The sequence below is a fragment of the Fukomys damarensis genome, unplaced genomic scaffold, assembly GCF_012274545.1.
Source record: "Fukomys damarensis isolate Sample0158 unplaced genomic scaffold, DMR_v1.0_HiC HiC_scaffold_23, whole genome shotgun sequence".
Lineage (NCBI taxonomy): Eukaryota > Metazoa > Chordata > Mammalia > Rodentia > Bathyergidae > Fukomys > Fukomys damarensis.
This window is the reverse complement of record NW_022900935.1, coordinates 13619328-13634422: the sequence shown is the minus strand read 5'-3', so window position 1 is coordinate 13634422 and position 15095 is coordinate 13619328. Positions and strand designations below refer to the sequence as shown.

The window sequence follows — 15095 nt, the reverse complement described above, 5'->3', positions numbered from 1 at the left end:
TCTTAGCATTTTACCACAGGTAAAATAAATTAACGAAAATAGAAGTTAGCATAGGTGTGTCGACAGGTGGGTTCGTAACAGTACTCCCGGTTTGGGGGCTGGGGAAAGTAGGCTCAGAGAGGTTAAGCGACTTACCAGTCACACAGCTAGCGTCCAGGCTTCCATGACTCCAGAGCCAATGCTCTCAACCATTACAGTTTACATTTCCTCAGAAACATGGAAGACTGTGCACTCCGCCATTGTGAGTGCCAACAGAAGGGGACAAAGCCGAACAGAGCAGAATCGCTGATGCATCTGACAGGCTTCTGCTATGGCACGGTTTGGAAGGAGGAGGAGGGAGAGGACAAGCAGAGAAAAGCAGAGCTAGGATATATCCAGTGGATGACTTTAAAATCATGGTGAGATTATATCTGCCTGTTAAATTGTGTGTAACCTGTGGGTGAACTTGAGGGGGTTAGGGGAGGAGGAGGTGTGGAGGTAGGATGTGGCTGCTTTTGCACAAAGAACAAGCAACAAAGGGGACCAGATTCCTAGCTCTCACTGCAGAAGCTGAAAAGCCGTGGAGTCTAGGTGTGTGGGACCTAAGGCACCTAGTGTCCTGTGTTCAAGGGGGAGTTCCCTTCTTACTTAGTGTGGGGATCCTTCCCTAGGGCTGCCCTGTGTACGTCCAGAAAGCCACTCCCAACATCACTGCGTCCTCCACTTCTTTCTGTACCTCCCAAACCTTCTTTCAGTGTGGGAGTGATGTGCTGGAGGTAAAAAGGGGGCAAGGAAATGAAAAATGTCATGATTTCACTTTGAATTGTACTGAAGAACTTGCTTTTTTACATTATTATTGTCCCCAAACAATTTTATAAGCTTTAAACTGACTTATACATAGCCTTGGGTTTCCCAAACCAACTGTGATGCATTGGAACAATTGACAATTACATATTGGCTCTTGATATGCTATGTGGAGCTGAAGCCTCAGAAAGCTCAGGCTGATAAAAGGCCCATTAGAACATCCAGGACTCTGTGAGGACTGGGGAGGTGAGCACGGCAGGGTGGCCCATCTGGGCCCTCACTGCTTTGCCGGATGTGAAGTGAGCCCAACCCCCAGGTGCCTCTCTTGTTAGTGTATAGCTCGGGCTTACTTTGTAAGTGGAATCCACATCGGGGAAGGTCACATGGGGGACAAAAGAGCCACCATTTCCTTACATCTTCTCATTTTCCATGTAACCCAAAGTTTGTGACTTGATGTCTCTGGCATTCTCTTTCCCACTTGCGTAAAATAGGAGGAAACTTTGACATTGGGGTGAAATGAGGAGGGCCTGGACTTATCAAGAGTCACAGACTCTCCTAGTTAAGCCATTCTAAGCTATGTGAACATGAGCCATGAATGTCCCTTCTTTGAGCCCTAGTGTCCTAGTCTATAATACAAGGGGGTCTCCTGGGTTAGACAATTTTCAGAAACACTCACCTTTGTACAGTGAACTTACTATGCCATGGGAACTCAGGATGGGGTGGCAGGAGATGGAGCCATAGGGGTCAAATAGTGCTGGGGTTTGGGCTTGTGGGATGTGGACTGGTTCAGCCACACTGCTGAGAACACTTGGGAAGCTCTGTGATTCTGCGATCACCCAAAGAAATTCCTATCCCAGTCCTTAGGGATGGACACAATAGCACACATGTGCCCATGATTTGTGAGGCACAGAGCTGGGAGTAATCTAGGTATCCTTGCAAAGCAGAGGAAGCAATGAAACTAGTTGCAAGCACAACAGTGTGGACAGAAGTTAACATAATGAGGGAAAGACAAGAAGCATTTCAGGGTCTTAGCGCAGTATCACTTATGTAATCAGAACAATCCTTATTTTCCAAAGATATATGCACATTCAAGGATACACATATAATAATGGATGGATGGAATGCCTACAGTAGGGGGTGAAAATGAGAAAAGATAGTGTACATAGATTTTTTTTAAAAACCTTTTGTTCTTTTTTTTAAAGCAGGATAGTGATTAAAAAAAATTTTTTTATGGTTTAGAAATATTTCTCAGGTGGCTATCTGAAGAATGAACAGGGGAAAGCATGTTTGGGGTTAAGACCAATCAGGAAGTCACCTGAGTCTTGGAGTAAATGGTAAAGCTTGAGCAAAGATTACGGCCAAGTGGGATGAAGCATGGGGAGGAGCAGGTGAACTCCACAATCAGGTCCTTTGAGAAAGGGGTGGGCTGTGAGTGGATGGATCAACCGGTGTGTTTTAGGGAAGCTGGTTCTGGTGTGAGTAGTGTGGAACCACCTAGCTCTGGGCAGAGGAGATATAAAAGGCAAAGAGCGGCCAATTTATACAACTCCCCCAAAACCAAGTTACTTGAGGAGAAATCTGTGGAGACTCCAAGGTCAAGAGGGAGCCCCCAGTGCTAAAGCAAGGAGGTGCCTACTAACAGAGGACCTGGAGTAAGAAAAGGATGGGACAGCATGCAAAATGGGGCGGTGGCATGCTGAATGGGAGAGAAACTGCAAGTCACTTCCTTTTTCCTTTGTCTGACTTGTACTTTTCCTCTGGCTTATCCCATTGTCAAACCCTGCACACTAGGACTTTCCATTCACTACCCACAGTGATCCTTGAACCATCCTTACAGAGTTAAAGTTACAGTAATCAGCCTTGACCCCGAGCATTTAAACTAGATCTGTCCACTGCTTGGGCCTGGAGTATTCCAGACCCTCTACCACCATATGATTTCTTGCAGTTCCCAGTGAGCACTGTGGGTCTGTTCAGCTTATTCCACTACTGCCTCACCTTGTACCTAGCTCCACTCCTTTGCCTTGCTTGATTTTTGAACTCAGCCCTGGGAAACATAGGCTCACCTGTTCTGATGCTGACATCCCAATGACACATCTTATTCCTATCACCTGAAACATCCCCAACCTGTCCATTTATCTCCAACTTTCAGAAGAAAGTTGGAGGGAGTTGCCCAAAAGTCAGTAGCAATTGTCCTGCAGGCAGGTACCTCAGCTTGCCCAGGTGCAGAGACAGAGCAGGTGGGTTGGAGCTAGGTGAAGCAACTCCATCCCAGCCCCCTAGAAACCCTCAGGACTACAGAAAAGAGAGCAAGATATGGTCCCAAGGTTACACTGCTGCTCTCCAGGAACACTGGCAGTTGCTCCCTGCCCAGAGCCTGGGGAAACCACTGGAAACAGAGCACAGAAGAAATAACTTCAGCCGACAAGCCTCAAAGTTGATTTCCCAGGAGGAACCCAACAAAGCCCTTGAAACGTGGATATCAAGCAGGAAAATCAATCGTCTTTTAAGTTTTCACCTTGATGATTGATCTGCTGCTTCCCGCCCTTTTTATCTCTCTCAAGTCTCCAGACATGGCCTCTCTCACTTCCACATTTTTTTCCTTCTCATCTTTAAAGTATGGAGTTTCCTAATACTGATCTGAAACTGGAATACATTGCTCTATGCAAACTGAGCAGGTATGGGTCATGTGGTTCCAAACTTTTTTATTTTCATTGAAGGAACCTGGCCCCGGTTAGCCCAGTAGGAGGAACGGGAAGAAAATTTGCATTTGCTGAGCTCCTGCTACATGCTGTGTCCTCTCACAGGCTCAGCATTACCTCATAGGTAATCATCCCCCCCAGTCCTATTCAGATGCAACTTCTTAACCCCACATCTCAGATGAGGACATGAAGTTCAGAGAAGCAATTTGCCCAACACTAAAGACACATGGTTTGCAAGATTGCGAAAGGAAGAATTAAACTTGAAACCCCAGTCTTCTTTCTGCCAGGACCAGGTCTGAGCATTCCAAGAAGAATTAGCACTCCAGCTGGGCAGTGTTAGAAACTCTCTGGTCCTTGACCACAATGGGGTTGAGTTATCTAAGAAATCAGCTCCCGAGGAATTAGGGATTTGCCCAGTGCTATTCATTCATTCATTTGTTCAATCAGTCTACTGAATGCAACCACCTCCCTCAGGTACTTGCTGGGCAATGAGAGCAGAGATGTGAACAAAGCCAATTCCTTTCTCTCCTAACATTATGGTCTAGTAGGGTAACAGACTGTAGATTGTAGGAGGTCATGCAAAAGTGTGATAAGGTCCGCCTTCTGTTGTCCTAACAGGCTGAGTGTTTCATAAAGGAAAGAGGTTTACTTTGGGTCATGGTTCTAGAAGTCCAAAAGCATGGTGCTGGCATCTGCTGGGCTTCTGGTGAGAACCCCATGGCAGAGGGAGAGGGGGAAGGGGAGAAAGAGAGAGAGAAAAGGAGAGAGGCAGAAACAGAGACAGAGAAACAGGAGAGAGGTGCCAGCTTGCTCTCAATCCAGTCCTGTAAGAGTGAGAACTCACTCCCAAGAGGAAGGCACTAATTCTTCTTAATGTCCTAATCACTTCATAAGGCCTGACAGCTTCTCAACACTGTTATACTGGAGACCAATCTCAATATGAGTGTTAGAGGGAAAATCCACATGCAAGCCACAGCAGAACTACAGGGTAAGTAAAGGGCACTTAAGAGCACATGCCAAAACTTAATCTGTTCCAAGTTGTGGTTGGAGAAGGCTTCCCAAGGATGAGACTGACAGGTCTGAGATCACCAACTTCCTAAGGATGCATGTATCAGTCAGCTGTCCATTACTATAACAAAATACCTGACACCGGCAACTTTTGAAGTAGAGAAGATTATTTAGTTTACAGTTCTGAAGGTTAAAAGTCTAATGTTGGGGGCTCCATTTCTTTGACCTTGGTGAGGGCAGCAGGTGATGGAAAATCATGGTGGGATTATAGGAAGGAACGATCACATCTCAAATCAGAGCTATAAAAGGGGGGGTGGGCAGGACCAAGCTTGCTCCTATGATAGCAGTCCTCTAGTGAGAATTCAAAAGGTCGCACTCCAACTACCTCATGTTCCCAGTTACTTAGGATCTCCCGCAAGGTTCCACCTCCCAAATCTCCATAGGCTAATGTTATCACCCTGCCAACCAAGACTTCAGTTAAGATGAATCCTTGGTGGACACTCATATTAAACAATTAAATGACATTCAAACCATACAAATGGGTAGAAATTAACCTGGAAAATAGGGGCTGTGAGGATGGCGTGTGTCCAACAAGGTGGGGAATGGCCATAACAGCAAACTTCAGTGCCTCCTATTATGTGCCAGCTTTGTCCTTTAGAACCAGACCTGTGCTAAGTCCTTTGCATTAGTGAATTCACTTAACTCTCACAGAAGCAGCATGATAGAAAGTCCAAAAGAAAAGGCAGAAGGGCTGAAGAGGTTTAAAATATCTAAGGCAGAGGCTTAGTGGGAGAGGAGGTTTCAGAGGAAAGTGGAGAAAAAGGTGGAGGGCTTTGTAAACAGGATTGCCAGACACAATTCAAAATACCCAGTTTGGGAGGGAAGTCGGGGGATGACTATGATCAAATGCAAGCATTTAAACCCAATACTCTGTACCCTTTCTTTGTAAGCCACATTGCAGGTTTCAGCCTTGATCTCAAAGCACTGAGGGCTCCTAGATGGTTTTAATAACAGTGGCATGGTCAACTCTGTGCTGTAGACAATTTGTTTGGCTGCATTATGGCATGATTCTATAGGCAGGGAGGCAGGTCAGAGGGCATGAATCTGTGTATATCACAAGCACCTGCCATCTGGGTCACACATATCAGCCAGGTGTGTGTGCTGTTACCTTTCTTATGCCAAACTCAAGCATCCAAGTAACTTTTCAGATAGGTATTGAACACCAGCAATGTGCCAAGTGATGTTTGAGGAATACTAAAAGTATATGGCAGGTTGTTCATCTTTCCTGAACTCTAAGAGCAGCTCTGAATCAGGACAGACCAGTGGTAGAGAGCATGGTAGGCTCTTTAGGAGTGCAGGCTTGCGAGGGTAAAGCTTGAGCTGGGATTTGAAGGATGTCTTAAGAATTTGGGTCTCTTGGTTACAGCAGCCAGACTATATCCTAGTACTTCCTTGGACTGGGCCTGCTGCTATATCCTTTCTCTGGGAAGATTTCTGCATGTAGTTAATTGTATCTTTTACTTTGTATTAAAAGAGCTCATTTCCTTTTCTTGTGTCTGTTGACACCTTTTCATCAATCATATCACTTTAACCTTGAAACAGTCAAACTAGGAATTGAACAATTATTAGACATGAGAGAGCTGTCTTATTATATCAGTTAGAATTTTACTGAAATAAACACCCCAAAAAGTAGTTACAAAATAATTTTTATTTATGCCCAAACCTGCAAATCTGCAAGTCAGCTGGGGTGTCCCTGATTCAGACTGTACCTCTGTAGGTTAGCTATAAACTATAACTCATTTATAACTTGGCAACAAATGACTCATTTAGAGCCCAGAGTGCTTTGACAGTGTAAGGTGAAAGCTCTCAGAAGGACAAAGAGAAATGTGTGAATACTCTTAAAGCTTAGATTTTACTCCTTGCTACACATTCATTTGGTCAAAATCACATGACCAAGTGTAATATTAGTGGGGCAGAAACCTGTGCTCCCCTCATGAAGGTGGGGTGTCAGGGAAAAATTATATGATGAATAAATATCTAACTATCACAGATGCTGCCAAGGAGCACCACTGACAAGGGCAAACTTGCCCAGCTACAAAAGGGGGGAAAAAAAACTCCATGCACAATTGTATTTTTTTTTACTATTTCATAGGTCCTCTGTGCCTGGAGATTCCAGATGAGGAGATGTTCAGCGTGCCTACAAGTAGTTTGACCTTTTCTTAGTATTTCCAAGAAGATGTTCCTTGAATGATAGTCAGGAACTAGTCACAGGCCATGTGCCTTACCCAGGAGAAAGAGCACAGAAGTGTCGGCTTTATCATGAATGGGATGAAAGCGTGGCCAAATGACTACTCGGCTAGTCTACCAGACACATATTTGGATGGAAGGCTGAAGAGTCCGCAGGGAAATGAATCACTCCAGGGAAAACTTGATTGGAGGTGGCCATGATGATGACAGGCCTGTGGGCAGATGACAGAAGAGGAAGATGCCAGTCCAGTGTCCATCTATTACTGTGTCACTCAGCTTCCATGAACTCCTGTGTGGGAAGAGAATAAAAAGACTTCCACAGAGAGTGACTACAGCTTCAGAGAGCTGGTGCTGTATGGTTTCCATAAGTTTTGGAAGCGGGACTTTCAACAAGAGGCATGTCTCAGCAAAACATTTGACTGCATATAGCATAAGACTCAAAAGTCACGTTAGAAAGAAAGCTGAGATGGCAGCTCTGTGGTGTCATCAGGACAACAAGCCTCTGTCATCTTCAGTACATGTTTTCCATTCTCAAGGCCATTTTGTGGTCTAAGGTAGCTGCTGGAGCACCAACCATAACATCGGCTGCATTTCAGGCAAAATTAAGTGAAAGGGTATGTCTTCATTTTCGGGAAATGCGCTTGGAGTTTCACACAGTAATTCTGTATCAATCCTACTGGCTAGAACTGGCTTTTATAGCTATTTGTAGCTGCAGGGTAACTCAGAAAATATAGTCTTTTAAAACGAAAAAATGGAAACAAAGGCTTTGTAAATAGGGAAGGTGGGGCTGGTGAAGGAAGGGCAGGGGAATGGGGAAAGAATAAGAACCAAGATACATCATATAAAGGTACAAGATCCCAATGATGAATAGAACTGTATTGTATACCTAAAGTGTACCAATAAACTTAATGGGGAAAAAAAGAAAATATAGTCATTTGCTGGATGTCAATATTTCTAGCTAAAAGTTGGAGTTCTTTTACTAAGAAGAAGGAATAGAATAGATACTGCAGACATCACTGCATTCTCTCCCACATGGAAAAAGCATCAACGTATACATCCTTGATATGGGGCAGCATTTGCCTTGGTTTGGAATGGGCAGTTCTCCGGTAATGGTGACAGGACTGGATTCCTCAGCAAGAGCAGATACATTTGCTATTTTTAGTAGCAGAAATCACCCCACAGTGGCCTAGGGTGGAGGAGGAAGAAGATGAGCATGAAAGATTACCAAGAAAGCTATCCAGAGCACAATGGACCTTACAAGTGTCTTCCAGGGAGTCCCATGGTCCACCAGGACTGAACTGGAGGAAATGGTGTGTGGACCTGAAATTGTGAGCTCCTTCCTGTCTCAGGCAGGATAACCCAAGAGCCAAAGGCTGTGTATCTCTGTCTTGTCCCATTGCTACATTCCCTGAGCCACATGGATTTTCCCCTCCCCTGGCCCATGACACTGGCCCAGCTTCCTGGCTGTCTGTGTCACTGAACTATGGAAATTGTGTTCTGATCCACAGGGACTTCTTAAAGCTAAGAGCTGCTTGTGGGACCTGAAATTGTCCTCACAGTGATTTTATTCAGAATAATAATAGCGTCTGATGTTATAGAAATCTCATCCTCAGGATCATAAGCATTTATAATAGGCCATCATTGAACAAGTGCTTGTATTGGAGAGGAATTTCCATGGAGAAAGTCAATCTTTTCAAAAATGTTAATTTTGTGTGAGGAAATTAAATGAGATGCCAAATTGTCTTCGTCATTATGTTGCCCTTCCCTCTTGAGCACTTACCACTCTGATCAGTATGCCATTTCCACATGTAGCAATGCAGATGGGGAAATTTACCTGCGATGAAGGCCCCTGGTTTGCCCATTAGTCAGCTCCGCATCAACCTCTGTGGCCTGCTCCAGTTTTACAGTAGTTTGAATAGAGGAGTGGAGGGAGAAAGCTCTAGACCTTGAAGGCTTGGTGACCCTTTGAAAGGCAAACAAGGGAGACCTTCCCAATAGCAATAAATAAACAAGCCCTTTGAGAGATTATTATGGGATGTATGGGTGAGGACACTAAGGAAACCCAAAGCCCAGCCCATTTTATTCCCTTGCAAAAGACTCGCCCTGGGCGATGTTCCTTAGCTGTCTCTCTGCTCCTCTTTATGACCCCTTCCAATACCCTACCTCACTCTGCCCTTGAGACCATCTTGGAAGGCACCCATTTTGGGGACTCCAGGAAGCTTCCTACCCAAGCCAGCCCTACATAAACCCCAACTCTCTCCCACTCTCCTCCAGAGTGAGCCTAAGAATCCAGCAAGGGGCGGTGTGTACAGCCTTTTGACCCTTTGTTGCTCCAGTCATCACGTCTAGGGATTACAAACTTCTCAAAGCTTTAAGAAAGCATGAGGGGCACGGTGGCCTATCATCCCGATTACCTGTGAGGCAGAAGCAGGAAGATGGCAAGTTCCAGACCAACCTGGGCAACATGGTGAGACCCTATCTCAAAATAAAAAGTAAAATAAAATAAAAAGACCTACCTATGTAGCTTAATAGTAGAGTGTTTGCTTAGCATAAACTCTGGGTTCAATCCCCAGAACCACCCTTCACAAAAAAGAGGTCTAAAAAAGAAAATGATTGACTCCAAAATACAAAAAGAAAGCAACAGAATTAAAATTAGTATTTATTAAAATATCTACAAAGTATAGCATTCTGGAACATTTGTTAGTTGTTAAGCTTAGTATTCATAAAAATGTCAATACACTTAAAAGCTATTTGCTGGTTAAATTGTCTCACTTTGAGAGAATTCCCAAGTATATACGATGTTTACTGAAAAATTATAGTCAATCATAAATCAAATAACTTACTAGAGTCAAATTATATCAAGAGCAAAATCATAAAATTTCCTTTCAATTTTTATAGTAAAAATTTCTTTTTTATGTGGAATGTGGGTGTATTTAAATATGTTTGATGTGATATGGGGTAGACATTCCAAAAATGAATAGTCAGGGTCTTTGAAAGGCACAAAAGGTCTGTGAGTTCATAGTCTTGAAACAGCGCAATTAAATATTAAAGAATCTGCTACACCAAGCCCTCTAAATGTCACTATGGCAGTGGCTATATAAATCATAGCATATAATGGACCACTATGAAACTGTTAAAAAGAACGTAGTGTACTTATATGTGCTAAAGGAAGATAGCCAGATATGTTGTTACACGAACAAAGAAATTTGTAGAACAGTATTTAGAGTGTAATTCTTATCAAAGCACTCTGTGTATGTGCGTGCATGAGTAAATATGGAAATATGTGCTGTTATATTGTAGGAAAATCGTAAAAGGGCCTTTTAAAATAGCAGCCATTTGCCTCTGAAGACAACAAATAAAATATTAGAAAAAAGGAAGCTTCTATTTTCATGTGATAATATTCATCTGAATTGCAGGGGAAATTTACTTTTACCATTTTGAAAACTACAAAAGCAAATTTGCAGAAAGGAGTGGTCAGGTTTTTTACAAACCAGGACTTGGCACTGTTAGTCCAGTGCTGACCATGGACACCTCCAAGTGTGGCTGAGGTGAATATCCTGCCACCTCAGAGTGGCACAGGGAACGTGCAGAGAGGTCTCAACTCTCCCCATAGAGGGCACAACCCTCTGAACTTTTATCCTGCCTTTGCTTGGACTCCACATTCATTATGCAACCTTCTCGCTCATTGTAACTTCACAATTCAGCCAACAATTTATTAAGTATTGATTGTATTAGTTTTCCTGGGTTGTTGTGACAAATCACTACAAATCTAGTAGTTTAACACAACACCAAGTGTAACATCTTACTTTTGGAGGTCATAAGTCCTAAATGAGTCCCACTGGGATAAAATGAAGGCATTAGACAAGCTGTCTTTGTTTCTAGAAGTTCTAAGGGAGAATACATTTTCTTGCCTTCTCCAGAATTATCTTAGTCACTTTCCTGTCACTGAACAAAATATCAAATACCCAGGCTGTAAAGGAGGAGAAGTTTATTGTGGCTCACAGTTTCAGTCTATACTTGGCTAGCTCCAAGGAAGAAAGGCACGGCAGAGGGAAGCTGCTCATCCTGTGGCAACAGGAAGCAGAGAGAAAAGGATCCAGGGACAAGAATACACCCTTCCAGGTCACATTCCCAGTAACCTACCTCCAATCAGCTCCTAAGAGCACACTCAGCTCTCAACTCATCAATGGATGAGTCCACTAATGAGTATCGCATCACCATTATCCAATCACCTTCCACACACACATTAGAATTTGGTGGGACATTTTAGACCAAAAACATAACAAACTTCTAAAGGCTGCATCCCTTGGCTTGTGCCTACTTCCTAACTTCCATACTGACAGCATTGTATCTTCAAAGCTCTCCCTAACTCTGACCTTCTGCCCACCTCTTTCACTTCTAAGGACCATTGTTATGGCATTAGGCTCAACCAGAAAATCTAAAATTACTTCCCTTGCTCAAGGTCAGTTGATTAGCATCCCTAATTCCACCTGCAAATTTAATCCTCCTTTCCCATGTAACCTAACATTTTCCTAAATTCTGGGGATTAGGACTTGGACGTTTTGAAGGCCATTATTCTGTCTGCCAGAATAATTCAGCAATTAAATGCCAAATACAGTTGGAGGATCTGAAAATACAGTAGTGAACCTCACATAATGCTTGGCCTTAGGACAGAGGGAACTCAGGTGGTTTGCCCTGTCCACCAAGTTCAAGATCTGTGTTTGCAAAAGAGGGGCCCAAAACCAGTTTTGAGAATTTAATCTCATCATCCAACACAAGGGGTCAAGTTGGAAACATTGCGGGTGAGACAGGGAAATTCTAATGATATAGCTGACAATGTGAAATAGGAAGAAAAGGGCTAACAGTGTAGGGGAAGTGGGAAGGGTAGGGGAAAGGTACTAAGGGAAAAGAAAAAAACACAAGAAAATGAAAAAATGGAAATAAAGTATTTGTAAATAGGGAAGGGAGGAGGGGGTGAAGGGAGGGCAGGGATAAAGGGAAAAAATGAGAACCAAGACCTGTCATGTAAAGGTACAAGATCCCAATGATGAATGCAACTGTACAGTATACCTAAAATGTACCAATAAACTCAAAGAGAAAAAAAAATCTATTAATACATCAGATATCTACCACCAGCCCATGGTGATGAAGGGGACCCTCTCTTCATCTGAAGCCAAGTGAGGAAGGGGCACTGAAGTTAGGGCTTAATATATTTGACTTAGACATTGGGAGAAAGTGACCTAGTGTCTGACACTTACGTAGGGCGAGAGCTCGAGGCTTGTCTGATAGGTCAGGAAGAGAGACGCCGGTGTACCCTAGTGAAAAGCCATGCTTCTATCAACAAAGCAGAGTGTGGTGGAGGCCATGTTCCCCATGAATCAAGTGGACTGTAGGAGAAAACTGACCTAGAGACATCTTGTAAAGGAACTTTCCCAAGAAGGGGCCTTGAGTTAGCACTGGACATCACTCAAGCCCAAGTGAATCCATAAAAATCATCCAAGTCAGCCAGGCCCAGCAGGCCCCACTTTCTCTCCTTCTGTCTTTATCCAGGAGGAGTCTGGGCAGCTTGCTAGGGGTGAGACAGAAAGAAAATAGAGCAAGGAGAAGATAGACCAGGAGAGAAGTAGACCTTGAAACCTCAGCCCTATCACCTGTGATCAGGCTGGGGGAAAAGGAAGAACTTTCACTTTACTTAAAGCTTTGAGTGTTAATTATCATACTGGGCATGCTAATTGCATAAATGAGATCATTTGGGGGCCTGAACATGACCAAAGGACTTTATTAGAAAGCAATGGCCAATCCAAACTATGATACACCTAAGATTTTACTCCGGAGGTAGGAGAGTGGAGATTAAAGGGACAGATATGAGGGAGAAGAAATAGTTCTTTGCTCTCACCAGCATTCTGCTCACTCAGTTGCTGCTTCACTTCCCCAGGGAGCCGTAAGCCCACGCTCGCCAGTTGGCTGGGACCCTGGAATTCTGTGTGCTCCTTGCGAGGCCCTTCTGTTAGGGCTCTAGACCTCATCCCAGACTTCCTCTCTCTTCTGGGATACTTTCATGGATGCTCACCTTGCCCCAAGTGCACCTCAAATTCATCTTCCCCTCGGGTATCCCTCTCCTCTTGGGACCACATGTCAATCTGAGGCAGGTTCTATGCCCATCCACGGTCTCCCTTCTTGCTCCACCATACCTCCAGGCATCAGATTCACCCATGTTTGTCCAGGTTGAACAAAACCATTCGTGCCTTCTCTCTCTGGCTCTGGTGACTAAGTTGGGGTAGAGACTGAGCCTGCTCAGTGGCTAGGGCAGGGACTAAAGCTGGAGCTTACACCCTGAATAGGTTTTCCTTCCTCGGGTCCGAGGCATGGGCACAGGTAAGCCTCACTTATTTGTTACCTATCGTCTTCTGCTTGTGAAAATTCCCCATGGAAGAGAAAGGTTAAAATCTCAATGACTCACCATTACTCTCTCTGGCCGTAGTTGGTCTTTGCACTCCTGCAACTGGTCTCTCATCCACCTGTAGCTTCATGGCTTTTATCCTGGATCACTGTCCAAAGACAAAGGCAATAGTGACAATGACAACAACAACAACACCTAATACTTTTATAGTACTTACTGTGGGCCGGGCACTCTTCTGAGCACTTTATGTACATTAATATTTCAAATCCTCTGAAGTCTGTACTAGTACTACTGTTTTGTTCACAGAAGAAGTTGATACATAGAAAGGATAAGTAATGTGTCATGAACAAAGTGATTTTAAACTCAGCACTCTGGCTCCTGAGTTATTTGGTTCAACTACTATGCTCCTCTATTTGCCTCTGCTTCCTTTCCTTCTTGGTTTTTTCTTCAAAGTCCAACTCATCCAGCCAGGTCCAGCTCACGCACTCCCTGTGTTCAGTTTCTTGGATCCTGCTCCTGTTCTGGGAACTCTTCTTACTGCCTGCCAGGCTGCTGTTCCATGCACTCCCCATTTCTGCAGGGGGCGGCCCCTGCACTGCCATGTTTGCTTGGGAGTCTGTCATCCCACAAGGGCTGTAGCTTCCACAGGCAGAGACTGTGCCTTTGTAACCCCAGAACCTTTGGAAAACTGATGATGAGCTGCACTGAATCACCTCTGGATCTCACCTATGACAGCATCCCGTCCCTCTCATTCTCATAAAGCTATAGCAAGGATGTCAGCTGTTGCCCCCTTTGGCATGGCTGGGTGACCTCGACAAGAACTCAGAGTCTGGGTCAAGAGCAGAAGCAAGTGCAATGTTCAATGCTAATGGGCTGTATGGAGCCTGATGGGTCATTACTTCTGTCCCTTCCCCTGGGGTGCTGTGAGCTTCCATTTGCTATGTCTTCATGACCTCAGCCAAAGTCTGGCTGCCCAGCAGGCTCAGGAAACTGTAGGTGCTGACACATCCGTGTCGGCTCAAAATGTCAGCTGAGCTCCTTGCCTCTCCTGAGGCTGCTGCCTCCATGACTCAGAATCCTTGGGCACAAGGCCATGGTCTGAAAGGGCAGCTGCTGGCCAAGGTTGTAGCTGGAGGAAAATCCCTATCCCAAGCCCACTAGGAAGGGGCAACAGGGTTAAGGCAGAGAGCCACCGTGCAAGTCAGCAATGAGGAAATTTTCTTACATCTGTTCGGCAAGCAGCTGGGCCTCTCTGTTCAGGATCTACACCCCCATGCAGGGACAGACTCACTCACCACTCCTACTCCTTGTCTCACATGTGCCAGAACTGGAAGTGCCCTTCAAGCAAGACAGCATCCGGCTGGCCATACGTCACACCACCACTGGCCTTCTTAAGAAAGTCATTGTCCTGCTGAAAGTCCCTCCATGGCTTCCATTGGCTCTCAGGACACATTTTGAAATCCTTTGTAAAGGCCTGGGCTCTGCCTACATCTTCAGTCTCATCTCTGCTCATACTATGCTGCCGGCCACCCCCACGTAGCACCTCAGCGGTCAGAGATATGTCCAGGTTAATGATCTTTTCAAAGCAATTGCTTAATTCATTGACTGGTCAATGTATGCATTCATGCGATCTCTCGTCCATTCTTGTATGTCCTACACTCAGGTTGGGCTGTATGTCTGGAATGGTGATTGATCCAACAGCCAAGGGTAATACTTGGATCAGAAGTTCTATGGATCCTGTGAGGGCCAAGGTACAGCTGAACTTCTCCCAAGGACTAATTCAGGATTAGAGGCCTGAGGGGCAGGGTTGCCAATGGTCAAGATCATGGCCTCTGAAGCCAGAGTGCTGGTATTTGGACACCAACTTGACCTTTTCTGGTGTAAGCTTGGACAAACTGCTTTGCCTAATTCTGCTTCAGCTTCCTCACATATAAGATAGGACTGATTCTATATTAATT

The 15095-nt window shown here is 44.5% G+C and overlaps 1 long non-coding RNA gene across 4 annotated transcripts in view; it reads right to left on the bottom strand.

Moving 5' to 3' along the window:
* LOC104876965 overlaps positions 1–15095 on the bottom strand; it is a 228846-nt gene that overhangs the window by 109452 nt on the left and 104299 nt on the right. For all 4 annotated transcript variants that reach the window (XR_004518552.1, XR_004518550.1, XR_004518551.1 and 1 more), the window contains exon 3: positions 13198–13285. This is a non-coding gene — a long non-coding RNA (uncharacterized LOC104876965). The remainder of the gene's footprint in view (positions 1–13197; positions 13286–15095) is intronic.